The sequence below is a fragment of the Natator depressus genome, chromosome 21, assembly GCF_965152275.1.
Source record: "Natator depressus isolate rNatDep1 chromosome 21, rNatDep2.hap1, whole genome shotgun sequence".
NCBI classification, from domain to species: domain Eukaryota; kingdom Metazoa; phylum Chordata; order Testudines; family Cheloniidae; genus Natator; species Natator depressus.
Window position 1 is genome coordinate 9,983,767 of NC_134254.1, and position 16,234 is coordinate 10,000,000.

General features: G+C 48.4%; 1 protein-coding gene across 1 annotated transcript in view; it reads right to left on the reverse strand.

Moving 5' to 3' along the window:
* The window catches only part of MLN (motilin), a 266,464-nt gene that overhangs the window by 104,604 nt on the left and 145,626 nt on the right, over positions 1 to 16,234 (reverse strand). The window contains exon 3 of the mRNA XM_074936286.1: positions 12,531 to 12,678. The gene's annotated coding sequence lies outside the window, so the exon portion shown is untranslated. The remainder of the gene's footprint in view (positions 1 to 12,530; positions 12,679 to 16,234) is intronic.

The following is a 16,234-nucleotide window of genomic DNA, read 5'->3' on the forward strand; positions in this document are numbered from 1 at the left end:
AGATAGGACACATTTCCCTATAGCTCTGAGTCACCATATTACTTAATGCCTTGCTGTTTTGGATGCCACTCAGACATTGACAAAGATGAGTCAACGAGATTATTATCCAGTGCAGCTTTGCTCCTCCTGATATCCTTTTTATCTGGCTGATGTTCCAACAAATCATTTTTGTTCAGAGACTGAAGACAAATCACCGTGCTGATCCATCTAAGCAAGTTATTGTTTTGTGGATTAGAAAGTTGTTGTTGTTTTTTTCTTTTCCCATAGACGGAGCATTCGTGCTACAGATGGTTTGCCATATGCCAGGTGCCCCTCATGCTATCACCTTGTAAGTAGATTCTGTCAGCTTTAAAGAGGAAAAGCTTAATTAAGGAGTTGTGTGTGTGCAATTATGTACCTAATTATCTTTGGTTTTTACATCTTTGTTGCATTTTCAAAAGTTTGGTAACAATTATAGGCAACCATTCCCTGAAGCAGTAGGGGGACGGTGTGTGTGTGTATATGCACACACACGCACTAAAGTAAATTTAGTTCTCATCAAACAGGCCAGACTGACAAACACCTCAAACTCAGGTCTAGACTACTGCTTAAGTCACTGTAACTTACATCGCTCGGGGGTGTGAAAAGAACACCCCCCTGAGTGACGTAAGTTACATCAACTTAAAGCGATGGCCGCACTGCACTGTGCCAGCAGAAGACGCTCTCCTGCAACATAGCTTCCGCCTCTCACAGAGGCAGAGTAATGACACCGACGGGAGAGCACTCTCCCATCAGCACAGAGCGTCTTCATCAGACGCACTACAGCAGCACAGCCGTATCGGTGCTCCTGCACCGATGTAGCGTGGTAGTGTAGACATGCCCTAAAAGTTACGTTTTACGAAGAGCTCAGGGCCAGATTTTCAAGGGCTCAGCACCAGGGTCAGATTTGCAAAGGAGCTCACCTCCGATTCAGGCACCAACATAGGAGCTCAGCATTCAAAGAGGTGGAGCTTGTCACGGAGTGTGGGGGAGTCCAGGCCCTGCACCCCTCTTCCTGGGATTCACTGAGACTCTCAGCCAGCCAGTAAAACAGAAGGTTTATTGGACAACAGGAACACAGTCCAAAACAGAGCTTGTGGGGACACCCAGGACCCCTCAGTCAAGTCCTTCTGGGGGAGCAGGGAGCTTAGACCCCAGCCCTGGGGTTCCCTGTGTTCCTCCACCCAGCCCCAAACTGAAACTAAACCCACCCAGCAGGTTCCCTGCTGCAGCCTCTGTTCACGTTCCTGGGCAGAGGTGTTACCTCCCCCTCCCCGTCCTGGCTCAGGTGACAGGCTCTCAGGTCTCCCACCCCCAGGGCACATTCCCAGGTCAACACTCCCCCCTCCCTGCTGCGTCACATCGTCACAGAGCTCTTCTGAAGGTCTTCCCCTAAAGAACTCTGATTTTTCCATTGCTATTAATGGGTGCATCACAGTAGCACCTGAAAGGCCCCAACCAAAATCAGGGCCCCATTGTTTTAGATGCTGTACATGCGTACATTAAGAGCCGGCCCCTGCTCCAAAGAGCTTACAGTCTAAACAGACAAAGGATGAGAGGAAAGGACTTGTACAAGCTCATACAACAGGTCACTAGCAGGGCTCGGATCAGAACCCGGTCTCCGGACTACCAGGATGTTCCCCTATCCACTACAGAGCACACTACCCAGTGCAAACTTCCCAGCCATTGCCCTGTCTACATGTTTCAATTTTGACTTGACTGCAGGTCAGCTGCCTCTAAGTCCTGAGAATGGAGTTCAGGACCCATTCATTCCTCAGCCTCTCTGCTGAAGTTGCCAACGAAGGAGCCAGTTAGAGCTAAGGCCAATGGCTCTTTTATTCGTTTTTTCTGATGTAGCCACTCGTCCTCTAGGCACTCAAATGAAGCCCCTCCACTTGTCCCACACAGCGAACCCGGCAGCTTCCACAGAGATGACTCTGCCCACTCCCACCTCCTCCCTTTGCTCCTTGGTACAGTTTATAGCTAAGTGTTGGGACCCGGGATGAGAGGTGGCAAAAATAACTGGCTTATTGTGGTGCTGCTTTTATTTTGTGTGTCTTAAGCAGCCACAAACACAAAGAGTAAGCTATTAAGAGTTGGGGTATTTTTTTATCATTTGTAAAACCTAGAAATGTGCTGTGTTTGTGAAGTTCTTGTTAAAACCCCTTGCTTCTTTGAGTAAAACCTGATGAGCTGCTTGGGTTCCATTCTCCTGGAATGTAGCCCAGCTTTCTAGGCCTAAATCTGGTGTGTGTGAGAGAGAGAGAGTTCCTTCATTGCCATGGGAACTTAGGTATTGCTGTGAATGTGGAAAAAGCCTCACCATTTCAGCTATCTGGGCATCCAAATCTCATTCTGAGCTCAGCTTGTTGCAAGCAACGTGCTGGGAAATGCCTGCTTTTAAAGCCAGACACATATAGGGGGCATTTTCCAAAGTGAGGCTTTTCCATTTGCAAACACAATTTGTATTCACAAAGCTCGGGCCTGCAAATTCAGTTCCAGTGCAAATCTGCTTCCACTTATATGACTGCAGGTGCAAATCAGGTCATTGGAGTTACAGGCCCCCGCAATTAGAGCAGGTCATAAAAAACGTGGACGAAGCCTTTCTGCAGTCAAAAAAATGCCATTTCATCCAAACGGAAATGGTTCGTCAAAACATGCCTGCTTTGACTGAAGAGAGACAGCCACTCCAGAATAGCCAGTTCACCAATGCTTAGAGCATTCACCTGGACGGTAGAAGCCCTGATTCAGAGCAGAGAGCTGAACCGAAATACCCCACGTCCCAGGTGAGGGCCCTAACCACTAGGCCATTGGTTATTCTGGGGTGGTAACTCTCCACTTCCATTTTCTCACTAACATTTTTCGAAAGCTCTCATTTTTGTTCCACATTGGAATGAAACAACTGTCAAAACCTCGAAATTTTTCACAATCTAAAATAGTTGTTTTCTGGCCAGCCCTCCCTGAAATTAGCTTGTCACTGGAAAACAAATAAAACAAATGCAAGTGCCACTTTAAAATGGAGATTGGATGGGGCCCTACGGAACTGGTGACGGGTAGAGCCCTTAGTATATCAAAGAGAAGGTTAAGAAGTGACTTGATCAGTCTATAATTACCTCCCCAGGGGGAAAGTATCTGATTCCAGAGGGCTCTTTAATCTGTCAGACAAAAGCATAACAAGATGCAATGAGTGGAAGTTGAAGTCAGTCAAGTTTAAACTGGAATGAAGACTCAAATTTTTAGCAGGGAGGGTAATTAACCACTGGAACCACTTCCAAGAGATGTAGTAAATTTGCCATCGCTTGGACTCTTTACGTCAAGCTATGTTCACTCTCATCCACAAGTTATTGGGCTAGCTGCAGGAATCGGTGGGCCTCTGTTACACAGGAAGTCAGACTAGACCATTTGCTGGTCCCTTCTGGCCTTAGAACCTAAGAAATGGATACTTGCCATGGGAAAGCCCAGTGCTCCTATCCCAGACCTCAACAACTCTGGGGAACAGCAGCCGAGGAAGCTAAGGATAGGGAAAGCATCCCAGCCTGTGTGATGGACAAGAATGAAATTAACCAGTCTAATGCCAGATGCAGATATTCAGAACTGCACACCCACAATGATCGCAATTCTATCTTTAAATGCAGTAGCTAAGCCTGCAAGTGCCCAGTTAGAGGTCTAGCTCAGTGGCGCTCAACCTTTCCAGCCTACTGTACCCCTTTCAGGAGTCTAATTTGTCTTGCGTACGCCAAGTTTCACCTCACTTTAAAATGACATGCTTACAAAATCAGACATGAAAATACAAGTGTCACAGCACACCAGTACTTAAAAATTGCTGACTCTCTCATTTTTACTGTATAATTATAAAATAAATCAATTAGAATATCAATATTGTACTTACATTTCAGTGTACCCGAAAAGCCCCGCCACCCAGGGCTGAAGCATGTAACTTACTTAGCAGGGCCCCCTGTGGTGTGGAGCCCCAGGCAGTTGCCCTGTTTGCCACCCCCTAATGCTGGCCATGTGCTTGCGACCCCCCCTTAAACCTGTCCTGCAATCCCTGGGGGGATGGGGGAGAGGGGTGTCCTGACTGAACTAGACAAATATCTAGATGAGTTGCTTACCCCTTGGAAGACACCTGCATACCCAGGGGTACCTGTGCCCCTGATTGAGAACCACTGGTCTAGCTGATCATTTGTACGTGCAATTGCCACACTTGTGCACAGAGTTACAGCAATCCCACATGGTCACAGGATTTGAACAGACAAATAATATCCCTGTAGTTTTCTCAACATGCAGTCAAGAAAATGAGAGACTGGTGAAACTCACACTAGCACAGTGTGTGTTCCAACCCCTACTCCTGGGGGAATTCTGTGCCACCGTGCACTGCAGAAATTTGCAGAAATTAACTTGCACGCAGAATTTCCTTTCCCCACCACAGAAATGGGCTGCAGTGCTTCTACCTGTCACTAGGGGCCACTGGACCCAGCAGAGCCCGGCTCGCACATAGAAGACACTGCTCGGGGGAGGGAGTCTGGGTATCTGGGCTAGAGGAGCCCCGCGGCTGGACTTTGGGGGGAAAGGGGTTCAGGTGTATTGGCTGGGGGAGCCTTGTGGCTGGGCTCTGAGGGGGAGGGGTTGTGGGTGTCTGGCTCCCTGGCTGGGCTCTGGTGGGACGGGGCAGAGAAACAGGAACTGGGTTGTCATAGGGGTTTCTTCAACACTCTACTCCTGGGGGAGTTTTTGTGTGTCTGTATTGTTACAGACATACTTGCTGACAGGTGTTTTGAAATAAAATTACCAAAATAATTGAAACTGGCATGATTATGTAGTTTTATTTTGACAAATGAAATGTGCAGAATTTTAAAATATTATGCACAGAATTTTTAATTTTTTGGCACAGAATACCCCCAGGAGTAAACCCCTCTGCTGGTGGATTCACTAAAGCATAACAACCTTTTAATGCTATCAACTAAAGGAGTGGCTTGTTTAGCTCAAGTGAGATTTGTTCTTTGGACAGAAAGGTATGGGTCAAATCCCACTGACAACCCATCCTGAGTGTTACTGTCTGAGAGAACTGAAAAAATTAAATCAGCAGCATGAATAGTGAGACGCATATAGGATGTTTTCAAACCCTTTCCAGTTTAACAATCTCAGGTACTATTAATTACATTGCTCAGGATTTGACCCTGAATATGTGATTTTTCTCATCAGTGTCCCTTTAAATCTCCTTCATTCCCATGAAGTTTCTCCACACAGTGGAAGCATATTTTCCACATATTATTTCTCTTTCCAGAGACTCACCCTCTCTCTTTAACCACCATGGGGGGAGCCAACCCCCACCCTTCATTTCAGGATTCGCTTCTAGTTGGAGATGCATTTTTTCCCCCCAGTGTCTCCTGTTTATTCAGTTTTGCAGTTGATAACATTAAATTGATTTATCAAAGTTCGCTGTTCAAGGGGGCATTGAAAAGTCAGTACCTGGCAGTAAAGAGTGCTTCTCCATGGTCAAAAATGCTTAATATAATATCCTGGTTTTTTAAAATGAGCAATTCCAAAAAATAAACGCACAATAGTTACCCCACATTTTGTCATCTGTTTGAAGAGGGTATCTGGCCATATGCCCCCCCACACACTGGAATTACACTGACATTTTGGAAGCCAACTTCATTTTTATCATTCACATCCTACATCTTATTAATATTTGTGTTATGATAGCACCCAGCCAAGGCCCTAAGAGAGACTGGGGCCCTGCTGTGCCAGGTGCTGTACATACACATAGCGAGCGAGAGTCTCTGTCCCCAGGAGTTTACAGTCTAAATGAGCAACACAGAGGGAGGGTAGGAGGAAGGAAAGATTATTATGGCCATCTTTACAGGTGAGGAAACTGAGGCACAGAGAGAGTGACTTGTCCAAGGTCACACAGGGAGTCAGTTGGAGAGCTGAGAATTGAAGCCAGATCACCTGAGTCCCAATCCAATGCCCAACCACAAGACCATATCTAGGAAAAAAATGTAATTACAGGTTTTTTTGTTTTTTTCCCCATTTTTCAAAATTTCTACAAAAACAAACAAACAAAAGAACAAAAAAACATTTACCAGCTCTATAGTTGATCAAAAAACAGGGAATATTTCACTAAAGATTGTCTCAATTTTTCCAGCCACCCTCCGCCTTTTGAAATTCAGGTTTTTTGACAAGTTCTAGTCTTTACCCTCATTGCCACCTGCCCCCACACCCCTAAATCCCCAGTCTCTGTTCCCATTGCCATCCATTCAAAGCTCTTCCTCCACATAAGTGAAGTTTTTTAAAAATTAAAAAAAAAAACAGACAGCAAAGCAAGCTGATCAGAAAACCTACACAGCAATGAAATATCAATGAAAAATGAAAGTAAAACTTCATTCACATTTTTGCAAAAACTCCCCTTCCTGCTTTCTGACCAGTTCTAATAGCATAGAATGTACTACTGCAAAAGGGAATTTAAATAACCTCATTCATTTAGGGATAGCAGTGTTTGGATCAAGAACAGCCAGTCCCCAAATATTCATGAGACTCCAGACCTGTCCACTTTAATATTCATGACTGAGGAATAAGAGATGTAACCTGCTCTTGTCTCTATTTCATGCCTAGTCCATATGAGAGGGTAAGAGTCTACTATAGCTGCTGGCTAAAGGAGTGAATTAGTTCAAGTGGGATAGATTCATGCTTTTTAGCACTGGAAGTAAGGAGTTCAGACTCTGCTGATGAGCCAGGCAGTTGATAACAGGGGTGCAAGTGTGCTGAAACCGACTGTTTGGAATCAGAATTAATTTTCATTTTCCAGCAGTCAGCTGGCTCTGTTCTCACCTCACCTCACAAAATCAACAGGGACACATTAGTATTTTCTGCGAGAGCATCCCCACCCTGAACTTGCCTAGGTAGCTAAAAATACCCCAGTGCCTCTGTCCCATCACCAACCTTGTCTTCGCTGCAAGCAGAGAGATGATGCAGTGAGGTTGGCATCCGCATCCCCAGCATCTGCACTGAGCATCGCAAAAACACCCCCCCCACACACATACACACACGTCAGCTGTTGCTATATATTTCCACCACCATCCCAGCTCCTGTAATAGCTCTGACTCTTTAAACTTCACAAGCTGGATTTTATTGGCTCTCAATGTTGTGTCTGAAAGCCAGTTCGGAGATTGGAAATGGGCTCCGAGAGTTATGATAGCGTCAGCTGACAAACACGATGTGGGTGGTTGAGGTTTGCAAAGATGAATGGGCTCAGGCAACTTCTTAATAACATCTATGCAAATGCAGCCTTATCCCTATTAAATCACCCCCCGCCCCCTTTTCCCCAAGGCCTGTTGCTGACATAGAACACGGCCCTGAATATGTGAGAGGGGAAGGAAGGAGACCCTGTCAGCAAAGGAAGAGGGGGAAATAGACAGAGGTGGGACCCTACCAATGAGAGGAACTAGAGAAGGAGTTAAGCTATGAAGGATCAGAGATGGGAGAGCCCTACATGCATATCCAAGGTTAAAGCCTGATTTACAGAGATGCTGCAGAGCCTGTTTGACTACATGGGGCTTGCTGGTTTTAGTGCCTCTGCAAAATCAGACTCTGGTTGGCTGTGCACTGAGATTTCTTCTTTCCCTTTGTGCAAAAAGGGACCAGCCTTGCAGCTTTTGGGGTCAGGGAGAGGAAGAGATGGAAGGAAGCATTTTCCCCCTTAGTGTGTAAACGTGTGCTTGGCTCTGGGAGTCAACCGTTCAGGATGCTTCATGCTATCATCATCATCGGGGCGTTCATTCACCCCTTTGGCATCACAGCTGCGTGTGGTGCTTTATGCACAATGCAGACCCCAAGAGTTTACAGGCAGGATCATGTGGGGAAAGCCTTACCGTGGTTTGTAAGCAGTGTGGCCTGGGCTAGGAGACCTAGGTTCTGTTCCCATCTCTGACATTGACCTGCTGCGTGACCAAGCTGTTTCCCCTCCACTCTGTTCTGTGTCTTGTCTACTGAAATTGTAAGCTCTTTGGGGCAGGGGCTCTCTTACAATGTGTTTGCACAGCACCCAGAACAACGGGGCTGTGGTCTCAGACAGTGACTGTAACACCAATCAATAGTATAGTCACCTCCATGGCCAGAGAAAATGACTGATGAATCTGCACAGTGGTGGATCCACCTGCCCCAGTTCCTCCCCCACGACAGCATTCAAGGCTGTGCTCTGTGGGGCAGACTTCCAGTTCCTGTCCTCCACATGCAGCAGTACCACATGAGTTGTGCTTCGCGTGGGCCCTCTGCACCTTTGGAGGATTTGCCCCTTAAGTTATGAAGACTGGCAGACCCCAGGGGCGCTGTAGAGGATGGGCAGGCAGTTATGACTGGCGCTTCCCCTCCAGAGCTGGCCATTACATTCCCGCCTGCTGGCATCACCCTCTCTTTTCAATCCCCTTTGGCTCTGAAAGGACATGAAGACTAACCGAAGACCCAGACCTGCCTATCGAATGGCCCGCCTTGGTCTGTGGTGGAGGTCACAGCTGGCTGAGGCTGCCTTGCTCTCTGCACTCAAAGCCAAGCAGAGGGAGCAGGACCAGGAATGAACTGCAGCTGGCGGCAAGCAGGAAATCAATACTCACATACACAAAGGGCGAGAGCAAAAACAAAAGGAGAACCACAGGGGGGAGGAGGAGAAAGAAATGCATTTAAACAGCTTTGGTGGCTCCAGTTGGGAGTTGAGGGGGGTGACGGAACGGTTGCATGCCTGACGCATACGTTAAGCGCAGCGTTCAGCTGGATTGTTAGTGAAGCTCATGGCTATGAATACACCTGCCTGCTAGTTTTAGGCCTGTACCACACAGGGCATTTGCCTCAAACACAGCCCTTGTTTGTTGCAGCTGCACCAAGAGACCCCCCAGTGTTATTTGCTCACCCCGGTTTCACGCAGTGATTAGCTCCAGCTCTGCATAGGGCAGCTGTCGCCGTATACCCAAGACCTTGCACTGGTGCAGCTGTGCTGATGACTGTAATCGGAGCAGATCCCTAGTCTGGACATGGTCTTAGGGCCCCACCTTTACTGTAGGGCTTAGCTGCTTTTTGTGTTCTGTTTTTAAATACTAGAAACAGGGTATTTGCAAATGTTTATGAGGTGCTGTAGTCCGGGAGTCAGCACAAAGTATGTGCACCATGTGAGTCCTTAACATAGGGTTTAAGCGGTGCCTCTGCTTTGCACAACGGTGCCGAATTTCAGCCAAATCCAAGCAGCCAAATCAGCCAAGTGGCAACCCCTAGGCAGTCGGCATCAGAGAGAACCGTGCAGAAGTCCATTGTGAGTCTCACCTGCTGATTCTACATTTTTCTTCGAGTGCGGCATGTTTTTGTGGGGATTACCGGTCCACGAGTCCTTCGCTGGCCTGGGAAATTTGTACATAGGGACCACCATATTGGACTGGGGCTTAATTCTGGTTAAAAACATTGCAAAGCTTTTGTAGCCTCCCATCGACTAGTCAATCTTTGATCAGAGTTGAGTCATTTGCTTTCTGCACTAGTGGCACCGATGGGGATAAAAGCTTGACAGGCAAATGCTGCAAGACACACGGCTAGCTGGGAGGACTCGCACAGAGGGGGGATGTTTTTCATGGGACACACCAAGAGAGGGATGTTTCCAGTAAATGGCGATTTCTTGCAATGGAACCAAGTACAAGGGAAAGAAGTACTTGTGGCACCTGAGAGACTAACAAATTTATTTGTTAAATAAAGTTGTTAGTCTCTCAGGTGCCACAAGTACTCCTTTTCTTTTTGCGGATACAGACTAACACGGCTGCTACTCTGAAACCTGTATAAGGGAGACAACCTGCTCTGGTGTCACCTGTGCCACACAAACACTGCAAAGGGGACAGACTCTGGCTGTCAGATAGCAGAGAGTTCCGCAGCATAGGGGAACTCCCCTGGTGTCAAAACTAACTCCTGTGGCAGCTGCCCTAGTCCTACCCTGGCACAGGGGGTGTGACGGGGAGAAAAGGGACGCATCGGGGAGGGGGGAAGGCACGTGTCGGAGCTCTACTCCACCTCTGCTGCTCTTCCACCGGAGCGGGGCTCCTTACAGTCTCCCCAACCAATTGAGCAGCCCCACGGCTTCTCTAACGCACACCAGCCCCCAGGCACAGACCAGGCTCCATTGTGCTAAGCGCTGCACATGCACACAGCAAGAGATGTTCTCGGTCTAAACAGACAAGACAGCCAAAGGGTGAAGGGGAAATAGAGGCCCAGGCAGGGGAAAGGACAGAGCTGGGTCTCCCGAGTGCCTTTCCGCTGCCCCAGCCAGTAGACCCAACTGCAAAAATGGAACATGCCACGTTGCAATGCACCGATTTAAGCAACAACAAACCGCTGGGGCAGCATCCAGGGAAATCACACAGCAGAAGGTGGACCTGTTACTAGCTAATGCACTGGATTTTAGTGACTAATTTAATTGGAGACAGGGAGGGAGGGGGGAATAAATAGCACTGCACTAAACAAAAGCAGATGGGAGTCGGGAGTAATATAATATTCCAAACTAGATTATGGAATTGCAAGAAGAGAAAGGCTGAGATTTGGCTTTTCATTTGGTCCTGCTTGTAACAGCGCCTACAAAAACACACACTTCCTGCGGTATGCTGGGTTTTTGGACAAGGCAGCCTGCCATCCTACTGTGAAAATGAATATGCTTTCGGTGTATGATTAGAGTCAAGCACTCCCGCTCCCCTTGTTTCTGAGAGCTTAGGAGGCCCTTTTAAAAGAACACCTGTTAGCTGGATCTGTTTAATGGCTCGTTTCAGGAATACACAAGGTTTTCCTGTGTTTAACAGCTTTCCAAGAGGGTTGGGGGTGGGTTTACTCTATATGGGGCTTTTGTATCTGGTCTGACAACTGCCAGGTCTTTTGTTGGCAACATGGGAAGATTCTAGGGTTGTCTTTATTCTGATTGAATTTTCTGTGAAGGTTCATTTCATGCAAACTGGAATGCTTCTTTGTAACATTTTTGATCTGATTTGCTCAAAGTTTAGGAACAATTAACCAACTCTCTTAAGTAAGAGGGGCATAGAGGAGTCAATTCACCTACCACTGAATCACAAGCCACCTCTTGGGTGGAACAGGGCAGCTGTTTAACGGCACACAGCAACATTACATAACAGTTTGGAACAGGAAGCTAAGAAGACAGTATCCAGCTGAGACTGCACAGAGGATTGACGCTCAAAGAATGTATTAGAATTTGGCTGGGATGTCAGAGGACACCCCTCCTCGGACAAAAGGGCCAGGGGATCTTTAACAGCCAACATTCAGGGCTGTGATTTTATGTCTTGTCCAGTGGGAGCACCTAGATCAGGGGTTCTCAAACTGGGGGTCGGGACCCCTCAGGGGGTCGTGAAGTTATTACATGGGAGGTTGCGAGCGGTCAACCTCCGCCCCAAATCCCACTTTGCCTCCAGCATTTATAATGGTGTTAAATGTATACAAAAGTGTTTTTAATTTATAAGGGGGGTCGCATGCAGGGGCTTGCTATGTGAAAGGGGTCACCAGTAAACAAAGTTTGAGAGCCACTGACCTAGATCAACCCATTGCCTTTAACAATTGACTCAAGACAATTGCCAATACCATTTCCTGCAGCAAGCTAGATATTTCTTGGAGATCTCATCCACATACTGACCTACATCGATTCTGCTTAGCCTGTGTAACAGAACCAGACCACAGTGCCACATGGTGGTGAGCAATATCAGGCCACATTCAGTGGAATGACACCACGGGATGTACATGGCTTGATATCTCCAGCTACAGGAGGCATCAGACATGCCCCAACTTCTGAAACAGACAGGAGAGAAATAAAGGCTGTACCTTTAGAGTTCGAGACCTTTTGGGAGGGACACAGTGGGAAAACAATGCCCTCATTGCTTTAAAACAAGGGATCGTCTTCACAAAGCAAGGTGGTCTGTGGATCACTTACGCTTTTAAAGGGCGTGTTTCAGCGACTCCCAAACGCACCACTGCAAATGTACAATAAAATCTAATGCACAGAGAGGGATGAATTTGGGGGGGCCATGTTTTAGCAGGTATGAAACCCATGCCTCTGATTATGCATCCTCCTTTGAATTGCAAGTGCAGGTCCAAGCCCTTGCACCTTTAGCTGTCCCCCTACCCACCATGTCATGTGCAAACCAATGAGGCAGAGGTGTAAATACACTGATCAGCGCCTGCGGCTTCATTTTGTAAGCTCACGTTTTACAGACGCCTGCGCAAAGGGGAACCAGACCCCGCCTGGCTGATCATTTAGGCCACAGCTAATCAAAGTGCTTGAAGGGAAGATGAAGTTAATATCTTCAGTGTCAGTAGCTTCTATTTCTGCTGCACCATTTGTTAATGTCTCATTAATTGGACACATTTCAGCATCTCCTGCCTAATAAAGAGCGTCACATTTTGTATCCTTAGGGTGACAGACTCACTCTGCATAGCAGGCTTCTCGCTGTAAGAATGCAGCAGAGTGGAGATACCAGTGCCTATGTACTTACATTACATCGCGACCTCCTTTGTGCTCCAAGTCAGTTTGATCTGCTGCACAGATCTTCTCATGCTGCTCTTACAATGCTGTTGGTCCCATGCTGGCTGGCTTATTCTCTGTTGTTCAGCTCCAAAAATCTCCACCAGGAATGTTCTCTCCTTCCATTTAAAAAACAAAACAACATTCCTTGATCAGTAACTGCAGGAAAAACAAAAATCTTATGTTTGTTAACCTAGCGCTTCAAGGATTCAGCTTTCCTTCACAGCCTTGGGCCCCCAAAGCGCTCAAGAAAATGCTCCTGCTCCAGAAGATGTACCCTTGATGAGGTGTGTTAATAATGTGCCGCTTCAGATCAGAAATAAAAAAAACAAAGAGTTTGGGGCCCAATTCTCCTCTTTCTGGCATCTTGAGGGGTCATTTTACACCCCTACAAAGTGGGTGTATGCATGCTGACAGAAGGGAATCCTGCCCCACAGTTCCTTCACTCCGGTCAATGTTTGCTTCAAGTTGTTCAGTTGTACATGACTGAATGTGAGAGTGTGCAGTTCAACATGTGTGAATCTCTGTGTGTGTGTGTGTGCCTGCACAAAGCAACGTGTGGGCAACGAATGTGTGTGAGCGCATGCATGACCAGACAGGTCTGACTGTGCGTGTGGGTGCAATGCATGCTTGTGAATGTGTGCCCGGCTGCATGCGTGTGACCGTACATGCGTGAGTGCATGCGTGTCTGTGTTGCATTCAGCATTTTTAACTGTCCAAACCACACAGCGTCCAAGGGAAAGGGTGAGAGCAGTGACAACTCCAGTCCAAAAAAGATCCTTTTAGCAGCAGCACCAACAGGCTAATGTGGTCCAAAATGCCATTCCCACCATCACTGCAGAGAACGCTACAGCTAGCCAGGAACTCGTAACTGCCTTGCCCAGCGTAACATACTGTCACTTGAAAGAGACAATGAGTCTCAACAAGGCCACGTTAGAGAGACAAGGCCTTGGCTGAGCTGGGCTCCTGATACAAATCACTGCGCTCTCTCCAAGGGAAGCGCTTGGCACCACAACAGAGAACAAACCCCTCTTCCCAGTATCAACAAGAGACCTCTACCAGGGTTGGGGTGGGGACAGAGTCAATCCTCCACCCCAACCCACACTGGCTGAGCTCTGAGCAGGTGGTTGCCTACAGGTATGGATCAGCTGGCTGTGCCCCTCCCCATACCGACTTTGGCTTTAACACGCACGGACTTGCCATGGCCTGCCCATGAACTCTCCACATAACCCAACTGGTTCCAGTGCCCTCTGGACCTTGAATGGCAAGACAGGACAGCCCAGGAGGGATTGTGGGAAGACACTGGAGGACCGGCGGCTCTCAAGTGCTGTGTTGCAGTACTAGCCCGCATACACGCTACAGACGGGTTGAGTTAGTGGGACAGCCAGCCTCTCAGCGGCTGCACTGGGGACTGACCCGAGGCCCAGCAGAGCTAAAAGAATGAGCTGCTGCTGCTTGAGCTGAAGAGCCCTGGCCCCAAAGCTGGGGGCTGTACCACCACCTGTCCCCTGCAGATGGGTGCAGAGGGGGACCTGTAACACACACTCACCCCTGGGTTACATGGAGGCTTTAGCCTATATCTCCCGCCATGCCAGCCAAGTCATGCCACTAGCCCTACTGCACGTGAGGGAGGGGGTTTTGTGTGTGGACAGGGGACAACGGAGCAGGAACAATTGAGCGAAACCAGCAGTTAACGCTGCAATGAAAAGAAGCCCCCAATGGTGGGGATGGGAGGGGGGCAGGATTTGAGTCTGAGCGATCATCCGCTTTGGACAAGCCCCTGGGCCAGCAGGTAGGGCGTGGGTGCAGGGTGCCCAGAAAGTAGGGTAGGGTGTTGTAGAGATGGAGGAGGACTCATGTGCAAGCAGTAGGATTTTAACTGCAGTCTGAAAAGGGAGAGAAAAGAAGGGTTGATGATGAGATCTTTATACAGGTTGTCACAAGCCATCGCGGCTACTGCATTGTCAACAGGCTGGGAAACGGCTGGGAAATTTCCAGGTGTCCTGACAAACAAGGCATTACAGCAAGTCAATCCGGGAACATCCAAGAAGTACGGCTCAGCCGCTTGGCATCAGACAGCTGGTGACTTTTGCAATACTTTGGAGCTCTCATTATCTCAGTTCTAATATGAAGTCTTGGTGAAAAACTGGATGCCCCAGGTGGCTGGCAGGGCCCCGGCCTCTTATCAGGTTTTAATTTCCAGGCACAAGTTGATGCCTGACGTGCCATTTCCCTGGAGCCAGGGAGGGAAGGCTTGGGGTGGGGATCCCAGGTCCAGGGCTGGAGAAGACTTTCAAATGGTACACCCAAGGGCCTTGAAATCTCACCTGTCGTGCAGAGACAGGGCCTTATATGTTGTTCCCCCAGTAGAATTGCACATTCCTAGACCGTCCCTCCCAGGGCGGAGCTCCTCCTGTTTCCTTACGTCCCACTGACTTCAACCAGAGTTGAAGCTGCTCCATGTCCTCTCCTCCAGGGCTCTCTGTTCTTCCCCAAGCATCTGCTGAAAGGTGCGGCTCTCTTCCTACTAACTCTCTTGGCTTAAATCCTTTCTTTGCTTGAGGTAGCTCCTGTCCTCCACTACAATGGGGCCAGATTTTCCAAAGAGCAAAGCCCCCACCACTGGAGCCAGCTCTCCTAGAGGACTCGGCCCCCAGCAGCTTCCACCGTGACAGTGACGTGCACCCTGGACATGCCGGACTCTTCGGAAAAATCTGGCCACCTATTTAGGGGCCTGACTGAGAACTGAGCCCTTACAAAAACCTGGCCCCGGCTAGGCCCTTTGGAAAATTCCAGCCAGCATTAGCACCACATGCTGCAAGAGATTTTAATGTCTACAAGGTTAGGAGCCCCTGCCCAGCAGCACCCCTTTAAATACCATGCACCCCCAACCCAATCCTAGGGAAACCTCACAAGGAAATGAAAATACAGCAGCTATTTACCCCTGGAGAAGAGAAAGGTGCAGCCTGCTGCAAAACAACCCTATTCAGGCTACGGCTGCTTGGCTCTGCCAAATTTAAAGGGCCAGCCTGAGCTAGGCATGCTGGGAAAAAAGTTTCTATAAAAATTCAACTCTGCATTGGAGGGGTGGGGGAGGGGGTGTCAGAAAAAAAAAAGGCTGCTTTTGTGATCTGTCTGTCACCATAATTATTATGATCTGCACTGCAGTAGCACCTAGGGACCCCAGTCACCCCCAATACCTGACTCCAGCTCTGATGGGCAGGGTTGTGCCTAGTGCCCAGCCATGCCACAGGTGCTGTACAAAGACAGAACAAAAAGATGGCCCCTACCCCAGAGAGCTTCCAGCTAATAGCATTCTTTCATTACCCTGCGCTGGTGCTCTGAAAGTGAGGGATGGCCAGCACTGGCTTGAGGCTGGCCCAATGCAGCATCCCTCACACAGCTCTGCTCGCCTTGGCATTACAGCACCCCCAGCTATCCCTGTCCTGAGTTCCTGGACAGCTTTGCCAGTGTCCCTCAGCCCTGCCCTGCTGCTTCCCATGGTATTCCACTCCTGGACTCCCCATGCATAGCTGTGTTCCTGCCGCTCAGGCCTGACCCTGCTCATCTGCTTGGGAGCCTCCCACGCAGCCACAGGCAAATCTCATAGGGGTTTGTGTGATGTGTACATGGAGGGACCAGGCAAGCTCCTTTTCACTTGAGCCCTACATGAGG